Here is a 9,534-nt window from a genome sequence, read left to right as displayed (position 1 = left end):
TCTATATACCAAATATATAATGTAAATTTTATATAATACATGAACATATATATATAAAAATACATATTAAAAGAGTAGCTGTTAGTAAGAGGGGGTTAATGAGCTTACTGCCAGCCTCGCTGGTGTATATTCCCTGCCAGGAGCAGCATTTCACCCCAGGGAGGCATCAGCAAGGGGGTCTGCAGACACAAATACCAAAAAGAAACTCAAAGGGTGTTTTTATATTTAAAAAAAAAGCTATTTTCTGGCGGCTGGGTCTGCTAGCTGACCTTTGCACTGGAAATTGCTTGACTTGAGGTTCAGGGAGCAAAACAATCCTTTATTTGTTTCACCTCGATATTTATTTCACCTCTTTATTACTTCTGACTCCTATTTACCCTGCTTTTTCAGAGCTGGCTTTTCTTGGCCGAGGAAAGCCCAGGGAAGGAGCGCTCATTGATTAATTTCATTGATTTTCATGAAAACTGCTTTTCTGCAGGTTTCTGACCCTTGGTTAACCACATTATACTCCTGTTACTCTGCTCTCCCCATCTTCTTGTTCAGGGCTTTGAGCACGGGAATACAGGCGAGGGGATCCGAGGTTATTTTGGGGCAGATAAGTAAGTATTTAAATCCCAGGCAGCAGTCATAGAATCATAGAATGGTTTGGGTTGGAAGGGACCTTGAAGGTCATCTGGTTCCAACGCCCTGCCATGGGCCAGGACACCTTCCACCAGACCAGGTTGCTCAGAGCTCCATCCAACCTGACCTTGAACACTGCCAGGGAGGAGGCATCCACAGCTTCTCTGGGCAACCAGTGTCTCACCACCCTCATCATAAAGAATTTCTTCCTCATATCTAATCTAAGATAGATTCTTAGATTCAGTCATAAGGGATTGATTTTGGAGCAGGAAACGTGGACCCCTGGCTGGTTTTCTGCTATGCTGGCCCAATGGCATAGCACATCCATCCATGTAGCAGATGGTGTAATACCTCAGCGTGCATCCTGGGTCTGCATCTCATTTCCATGCGGGGACACAGAGCATCCCTACAGCTCTGGGTGCGATCACCTATCGTTTCGGATTTGTTTTATTTACAAGCCCTTTTTCCCATACCCGCAGGCTCCTGGGAAAATGGGAAAGAGCTGGCTCTGCAGCTGTGGGAGGCATGCTGGCTTTAGGGATGTGATGCCTGGGCTGCCTAAGGCTGCGGAGCCCTTACTCTACCAATGGAAAAAGTTATTCATGGCATGGAAAATGTTCTTTGTGGCAACAGCCCTGATGGAGCTCGAAAGAGATGGGAGTATTTTGAAAAAGGGACCACAGCTGCCTTAACCAACAGTGCTAGCAGGCCTTTTGCTCACGCCAGAGAAAATGTATATATTTTTTGTACATAGATGTGTTGCTGTAGGAGTGAATCTAAAGGCTGCCATGCTAAAAGAGCCTTGCCCACGTGCACCAGGCTGGACCACATAATTTTCCCAGGGAAATCAGGGTGTGGCATCCCCATCGGTGCCTCCCTCCCCGCAGGCCTGGCACCCGCAGCCTTAAGGGCACCTGTCCCCAGGTGGGACCTGCCTTACACCCCTCCCCAGGAGCTGGAACCCAAACCTAGGGGCAGCAGAAGCCCCCCAGTTTCTGCTTGCAGAGCAGTGATGTTTGCATTTCTCCCCACGCTGCTCGGGAAGCCTCGAGCACAGAGCGAAGGAGGGACGCTTGCTCCTGCACGCCAAAATACTCTGGATCGTCATCAAAAAGGTTTTTTGGCATGTTTGGGAGTCCAGCTCCATTGTCGTAGAAGCAGTGAGTGATTTTATTACTTTTTTTCCTGCTTTCTGGCTGCAGCGTGGGGGTAACGTGGCAACGGCAACTTTTGTAGCCGTGTTCTGCTACTGGCTAACGAGATGACTTTTTAAATGGATAAGCGTGTAGTTATTAAGGCTTCTATTTGCCTTCCTGTCCCTGAGGGTTTGGTGTACGCCGATATACCCTTTCCAGGTTTTTATTTGCAGTAGATGTGCTGCATGTGTGCTCTTTTCTCATAGCAAAGATCACAAATAAGGGTATAATTAAAAACCTCACCTGTATATATTGAGACATGATGAACCTGTAATAATTGGCAGTGCTAAATGGTATTCCCTATCCATGCAGGGACAAAAGCGGTCTTTTAAATTGCTGTTAAAACATATTTTAATATAAAATACTAAAAAAAATGAGGAAAACCTTGTCAGAACCGAATAAAACCCTGTGACTTCATCTGTGGGAAGTTCAGGGTCAAAAGCTGCCTCGTAACTGGGGATACAGCCCAATTCCTTGCACAGGCGAGGGCATCGGTGCTATGCAGTGGTACAGACGGATGGAGGGAGCTTGTTTCTGGTGAGCAATATTTTAGTAGAGAGTTGCACCATGTTCATCCATGTGTGCCCTTAGATCAGCTGCCTCCCTTCATAGAGAGCCAAGCTTCTGGCCAGGAACTATTTTCTCGCAGAATAACGATACACATAATAAATATGTGCAATAAATAATTACCTAAATTCACTGCATGGGGGATGTGTGTGTGAAAATATGGCCAGGGACTACGTCCCAGCTCCATCATACCCCTGTAAAACTCTCTCCAAATAAGCCAGCCTGTGGGACCCTCTCTATTTTGTTCAGATTATTGATAGGCTGATTTTTGGACTCAAAAAATTTGCAAAAATACAACTGTTCCTGGCCAGATTCTTCCCTCCTGCATCTTTCCATCAGGTGGGGGCCCTAGCAAAAGGACATCTCTTTGGTCTTGACAGAGGTAAAAGGAACGGGGCTCCTCTTACCTTGGTCAGGGTTTATTTTTTCCCCTCCTCTTATGGGTGAGTAGAAATCCTTGGAAGCTTAAATTCACGTGTCTTTATGTTTTTTCATACATCGAAAGGGGAAAATATGCCGAAGAGCCAATATTCCACTGGCACATGGGACTGCAAGGGGAATCCTGCCGCAGCCCCAGATAATCACCACAGCTATCAGGGACTTCAGAGCTCAAAAAACAATCATTTTTTTTCCTCAAAATACATCCATTTTTTTCCTATTTTCTTCACCCAGCTGTGGCAGCTCTGCTTAATATAAAATGTCAGATGTACCCATGTCCCACTGACATTAGGTTTTCAGGTGCCAGCTCGGGAGTATTCCCTAACCATCAGTGAAAATAAAGTATGTTTTGGGGCTGGGGGATGATATAACTTCTGTTTACTGAAGCAGGGAAGGGTGCATGGGAAGAGGTTGGGCTCGGGGGAGCTGTCAGCGGGCTGGGGCGAAAGTGATGCTGGGGAGGCATGTGCTGGCACGGGGCTGCCGCGAATAGCTCTGACATAACGGCTCTTAAATAATAATAATAATAATTTCCATGTTTTTCTTTCTATGATGTACCTCTCCAGCAGAACCCCCCGACGAAACCGTTGGACCTCTGCAAAGACAGCGCATCTGTGTTTCATTTTACAGATGAAGAATAGTAATTAAGATGCTTTTGTGGAGCCAGGGCTCGGAAAACTAAAAATAAGAGCCATATAGGCGCAATACCAGACCTCTGAGCACCGTAAACTTTCCTTTCCCCCCAGTTCTCATCCTCCCAGCCCTGTCAGAAACCCCAAGCGTGGCTTGTTTCAGGGCCAAGCCTCCCGTCACTTTGGGGAGCAGAGCAGCAGGTTCAGGGTGTGCTGCGGAGGCAGGAAGCAATGAGGGGCTGAAAGGGGATGGAGCGGAGAAGGGGGATTTTTGGCTAAATCCAGAGGAGCAATGCAAACGCCGTCCTGCGCGCAGGGGAAAGCATCCCTGCAGGCAGCAAGGGGAGGTTTTCTGAAGCCTCAAAAATTGGGGGCATCACACAAAGCATCAGGGCTGGCTCTTTTCTTGCAGCACAGCATGTATAAACTGCGGTCCCCCAGGCTTGAAATGACTTTCCTCTTCTCTTTCTCACGTTTGACCTGTGAATACTGCAAGGAAAAAAAATAAAAAGCAGCTGTTTTTTTTCTGGGCCCCCATCACCTCAGGGTGCTTCTGGCCCTGCGCAAATGAAAAATTAATTTTCCCCAGCTCAAGCTGAAAGCGCTGAAAGAGGAGACAGGGCTCAATGAGATCCGCTCAAAAGCACTCAGCAGCTGGCAGGGGTCGTGCCGGAACGATAACCGTCAGCCGAGGGGACGAGCGAGGCCCTGGGGGACTGGGAAATGCACAGGGGCTAGCTGGAAGAGGCAAAAAAAGTAGATTTGGGTTTTACACTTGAGTAAGCTTAGTTTTAGCAGGAGGATGATTAAAAATTCATAATATGGTCAATGTGTAGAGAGGGGAAGGTGCATCTGGAGGGAGGCTGGGCAAGGCTAACATAGTCTGTGTTGGGCCTCAACAGGAAAAATATTGCTGTAAACAAAGGGAAGGGCTGGGGATGCCAAGAGAGCGGGCAGGGATGGATGTGTCCCACCAGCCAGCCCCGTGGCGTGGGTGCATATTTCGGCAGGGACAGCTCGTCTCCCCAGAGACTAAGTGACGCTGGTGGGATGCAGGTGATGCCGGGGTCAGCATCCTGCGCCCCAAGTGGTCCCAGCCGCGGCCGCTCGCCCGTACGGGGAGGCTGTAACAGCCACCTGGGTGTCCCAAGGATACGGTGTATGTATTTCTCTTGGATGCCGCAGCGACTGGGCAGCTTTAAGCCTCTATGTAGGCACGGTGTTTTCGGGAAGGAGCTGTTAGAAAGGTTTCCGCCTGTCATGGCGGGGAGCTCCTCACCCAGGTGTCCGGGCTGGCCAGGGCAGCTGGCTCATTTAAACTGAGGTGGTGCTGAATGCTTTAACTCCTCTGCGGTCCTGCTGACCCAGAGTTCAACATCTGCTGCAGCCAGGCTCCATGTTGCATTACAATTGGAAAACAATTTTTTGGGGGGTTTACTTTTTGCTTTCCCATAGGCAGGACCGAGCCATGCCGGTGGATCTCTCTCTGCAAACCTTGCAGTGGGGTTCCTAGAAGGAAAGCAACTTTTTCCCTCCTCTTTTCCAAGCCTTCACCGCTGATGGTAGAGGCTGGAAGCTGTCCAAGGCTTTCGGTATAAATCTCACTGACCTTGTTTCACCATCCTTTAACTTGCAGTTCAGCATCTCCCATCAACTGAGGCAGGTGTCAACTTCCACTTTCTGGCTCATTTATTCCTTTTTCAGCTTTATGCTTTCGTTTTCCAAGCTTCCCTGTTCATCCCTGGGTGGGCTGAGGACTGAGGGGGGAATTCCCAGCCCCTAAAATCCTCCCAGTGAGGTTGCCAAGGCAAATATCTTGCAGGAATTTGGAGATGCAGCCGTAATCAAGTGCTCTGCAAGGAGATGTGCTTTAGGGATGTGCCTGAGCCCAGTGTGGAAGCAATGCTCGGAGGTGCAGCGCGATGTGGTTAGTTGGGAGGAGTGGGAGATACTTCCCCTCGGATTGGGGTGCAGGCCCCTGGTCCCAGCAAACGCTGCCTGGGTGCCATCAGGAGGACGTGTGCCCCGGCAGGGTTTGTGCTCCACCCCCATCTTGGCGCAGGGTGTTTATGAGATTTTGTCGCTCTCCAGAGGGTTCTTGCTGTCATCCTTCGTGCATTATCCCCATCATCCTGCAATAACTTGATGTCATGTTTGCTGGCTGGCTGCTTCCAGGGGCCGCTGGCTGCAGGGGAATGGTGTCACGCCATGTGCTCGTGGGATGCTCCCTATGCTGAGGAAGCAAGGAGGTTGGTACCCTTTGGAGACATGGGCTGTGGAGTGGCTGGTGATGGGAAGAGGGTAGGGCCTTGCACCACCAAAGTTCACCGCAGTTTCCCATCCCGGCTGGCCTAGCTGCTCCGGAGACGCAGCTCTCCCTTCTGCGTCTTGGAAAAAGACATTGTGAGCTCGAGCCCTCCCAAAAATCCACAGCATCACATGCTGCTTGCTTCCTAGGTGCTAAATCCATATGAAAAACTTGGTTTCCTACCTGCAGCCAAGCCTCATCTTAAAAAACTGTGATGATGCCGATGTCTTTGGGGCCTTGGGGAAGAACATTGTCAGCCGCTGCCATTGCCACTTGGCTTCGTAATAGCATCCAGCATCTTTGGTACGTTAGCAGGAGGAGTCTGGTGGCAGGATGGATCAGACGTGCGTATTCGCGTTAGTATTTTCCCTGAGCAAAGCCTGCGGCTCTCAGTTTGTGCGTGGGTGTGTGGATGCTTGTGTGCAACAGACCCAAGGGGTGTGCAAGGGACCCAAGGAGTGAGCCAGGCAGATGGGCACGGCTTTGCTGTTGCACTTCTGGAGGAAAAGCCCAGGAGCCTTTAAGTTGTATCCCCGGACCTTTGCGGAGGATTAGGACGTCTAATGGGATTTTATTCGGGGTGCACCACGAGCTCGGCATCGCAGCTAGGGAAAGTGCTGGCTGGGATAGGGAGAGGTCACAGGAGATCAGAGAAGGCTGTGGAGGGGCACAGCACACATCTGTGTTGGAAAAGTGCTGTAGCAAAGGCAAGAAAATCCAAGTGAACAGCACAAAAACTCCTGGGAGTAAGCAGCTGCAAGAAACGTTCAGATTAAACAGGAGGAAAAACTTTCCAAGATAAAAAAAGCAAGACACGGCAAAAAATAGATGTCCTGGGGGCTTGTGGAGGCCCCCTCCATCTTTGGAGGTCTTAAAGCGTGGATTAGGGAGAGATCTGCCAGGAATAATCCTGCCTCGGGGGAGCCAGAGACCAGATGATATGCCTGTCAGCCCTCTGCCTCTAAAAGCAGGGCTTGTGCTTCTCCTTCTCTTCTCCTGGATGAGCACAGCACCTTTGTGACCCTCCTTGGTGGTCTGCTAGCAGGGCTCCTAAAAATCCCCCTGGAAAGAGCTGAAATCCTGGAAAAGGGATGTCTTCCCCTGCTTCAGCTGGGAGCTGCTTGAGGTAGGGAAGGAGGGAGGGGGAGAGAGAGGGAGGGAAAGATGCTCGGGGGGCTTTTCTCTCCCAGGAGCGAGGCTCCCCTTCTGCCAGCAGCGCTGCAGCAGCGACTGTTTTCTGGTTTAATCTCGCGGCAGCTCTGCGTGTCTGAGGGATGAGGTCATGCTCGCTCACCCACAGCCTGCTGGCGCTTGCCCTTCTGTCCCTCTGGTTTGATGGGTGGGATCGCACTCCCTGCAGAGGCTCTGGGTCCCTGCACCGCGGGGTCTTCCAAACCACCAAGCACTGCCGCAGACCTTTGCCCTTCGCTGTGCATGGATGTGTGTTGCACCCGGGATGGGCATAGGCATCGGGCAGGAACCCCGGCTGTCCCCCCTGCCCATTTTACCTGTGCCTGGGATGCTAATCCATCTCTGCCGGGATGCTAATCCACCTCTCCCAGGGCTCCTGCTTGCTTCTAGCAGCCACTTTTAAAAACACAAACCTTTTATTTCTTCTCCTTTTTTTTTTCTTTTTTTTTTTTCTCTCACTTCTACTATTTCTTGCCAGAGATCAGCCCATTGTGAGGCTTTACATCTCTAGGAAGAAGAAATGTGGTGGCTGATGGCTGAAAATATAGTCCTCGCTTCTCGCTCCAGTTGATCCTGAACTCCTGGCTCGTAAACTCATGATATTATGGGTAGAAAAGCCAGTTTAGGTAATTGGTGGGGATTGCTATGATTTTATTAGACCTAATGCCCTCCCCTCCAGGAGGCTTGCATGGCTGAGCAAAACAACAAGTCCCCAGAAAGACACAAAAAATAGACCCAATTAACTACTATTTTTTTTTTAAAGAAATCCTTCCAGCCTGGTGTGAAGGTTTTCCCAGCCCTAAAATTCAGGATTAACTGCATTTAGGGGCCAACAGCCGCATCTACTGCCGGTGGGGAGGGACCACCCTGCACAGAGGTTTGGAGCACCTCACCTGGGCTCCGGCTCTGCGTGGTACTCGACGGGATGGGCAGAGCTTGGTCACACCACATCTCTCCAGGATGGGCAGAACTTTGGTACCGCCAGATAACAATCAGGCTTTGGGAATACATGCTGGAGTCTCCCGGAGGGAAGACAGTCTGGTTTGGGGTTTTAAAAGAGAAGCTGTTGGCAACTTTCTTCTCTAGAGGCTGGAAAGAAAAACTGCTCCTCCCTGGACCCAGAGGTCATCTAATAAATAGGAAATTCCATGAAAAGATGTGACTGGCAAATCTCAGGGCTGAAGAAAGGAGCGCCTGTTGAATCAGAAAGCAGAATTACAAAGTGTGTTAATTATCAACGTAGGAAATGGGGGCTCGAGATAAAATAGCATTTGAGGAAGGGAAAACAGGAAAAGGCTCCATTTGAACTCAAAAATGGAAAAGGAAAGGTTAAGCCTAAAGTCAAGGAGAAGGATCGGTGCAGAGTTAAAGGCCAGGAGGGGAAAGGCTAAGCTAGGAGACAAAGAGGAGAATAGAGGGGCCAAAGCAATGGGGAAGGACGCAGGAGGGAAAGCACAAGTGAGGAAGGAAAGAAAAGGACTAAACAGGGGGTGGAGGGGCCCGGGGTCGTTGCAGGGGTTGCTTCTCCTCAGCTGCAGCTGAAACGGGGCGTTGCGGGGCTTTTGGGAGGCAAGAGTGAATGCATTGGTGGGGAAGAGCAGCTGGGATATCTGGGTACCCGCCCTGCCGCTGGGCTGAGCCCCGTCTGGGCGGTGCGGGGAACGCACGGGGTCTCACCATGCGGCTTCTGCCTGCTTGGGGCGATGCTGCGATGCAGCCGCTGTCTACCCTCTCTCTTCTTAATTTATTACAAAAGAAATTAAATTGTTGCAGATCTTGATTTAGCTTTCCCAGCCAGAAATATCCTGTAGTTGCCTTGCTTTTTCACTCTTCCCATCCTCTCTTTATGCTGGGAACCAGGAGAAAGAAGGCTGGAAAGTACAACTTTTGAAATGATGGTGTACTGGTAGAGATCACACAAAAATCCACTTGTCGTTCATCATCTCAATATTTCAGGCAGGTGAGACCAACGGGTAGGGCTGATGTCCGTCCTAGGGTGACCCTGCTTTGGCAGGAGGGTTGGACTAGATGACCCACAGAGGTCCCTTCCAACCCCTATTATTCTGTGATTCTGTGATTCTGTGAAATGAACATCTCAGCATCTTGGAGCTCATGAGACCCACTTAAGGGTTTTGTTCTCACCACGTGTAGCAGGTTATAGGATTGGTACCCTATACCATCTCTTTATTACCTTCAGAAGGTCTGCATGTGGGAGGAGTTGCATGTCAGTCCATGGCCACCGTCATTCAGACAGATTTTTGCCAATGGTTTGGTAACGTCAGGAAAGCGGTAATGGTCTAGAGGGACTGGATGAGTTCATGGATCTTGCGGATGAAGAAATAGTTTCTGCCTCTGCAAAAAAGTAATTAAATGATGTTTTGTGGAGCTGTTCTCCACAAGTAAATTACGCTCTTTATTACGTGTTTCATCATAAATCTATTTAGTCATAATAAAGGCTTGTTCCAGCTTTAATGCTCTGATGGGTACATATCTGCCTAAATCACCTAAAATGCTTGGAGCACAAATACTTTTTCTATCTTTCATGCAGAGTCTCTTACATATCACTTCTTGTGTTTAATTA

The sequence above is a fragment of the Opisthocomus hoazin genome, chromosome 6 (genome assembly GCF_030867145.1).
Source record: "Opisthocomus hoazin isolate bOpiHoa1 chromosome 6, bOpiHoa1.hap1, whole genome shotgun sequence".
Classification (NCBI taxonomy): Eukaryota; Metazoa; Chordata; class Aves; order Opisthocomiformes; family Opisthocomidae; genus Opisthocomus; species Opisthocomus hoazin.
The sequence above is the reverse complement of the archived record's forward strand: the minus strand, read 5'-3'. Positions refer to the sequence as shown.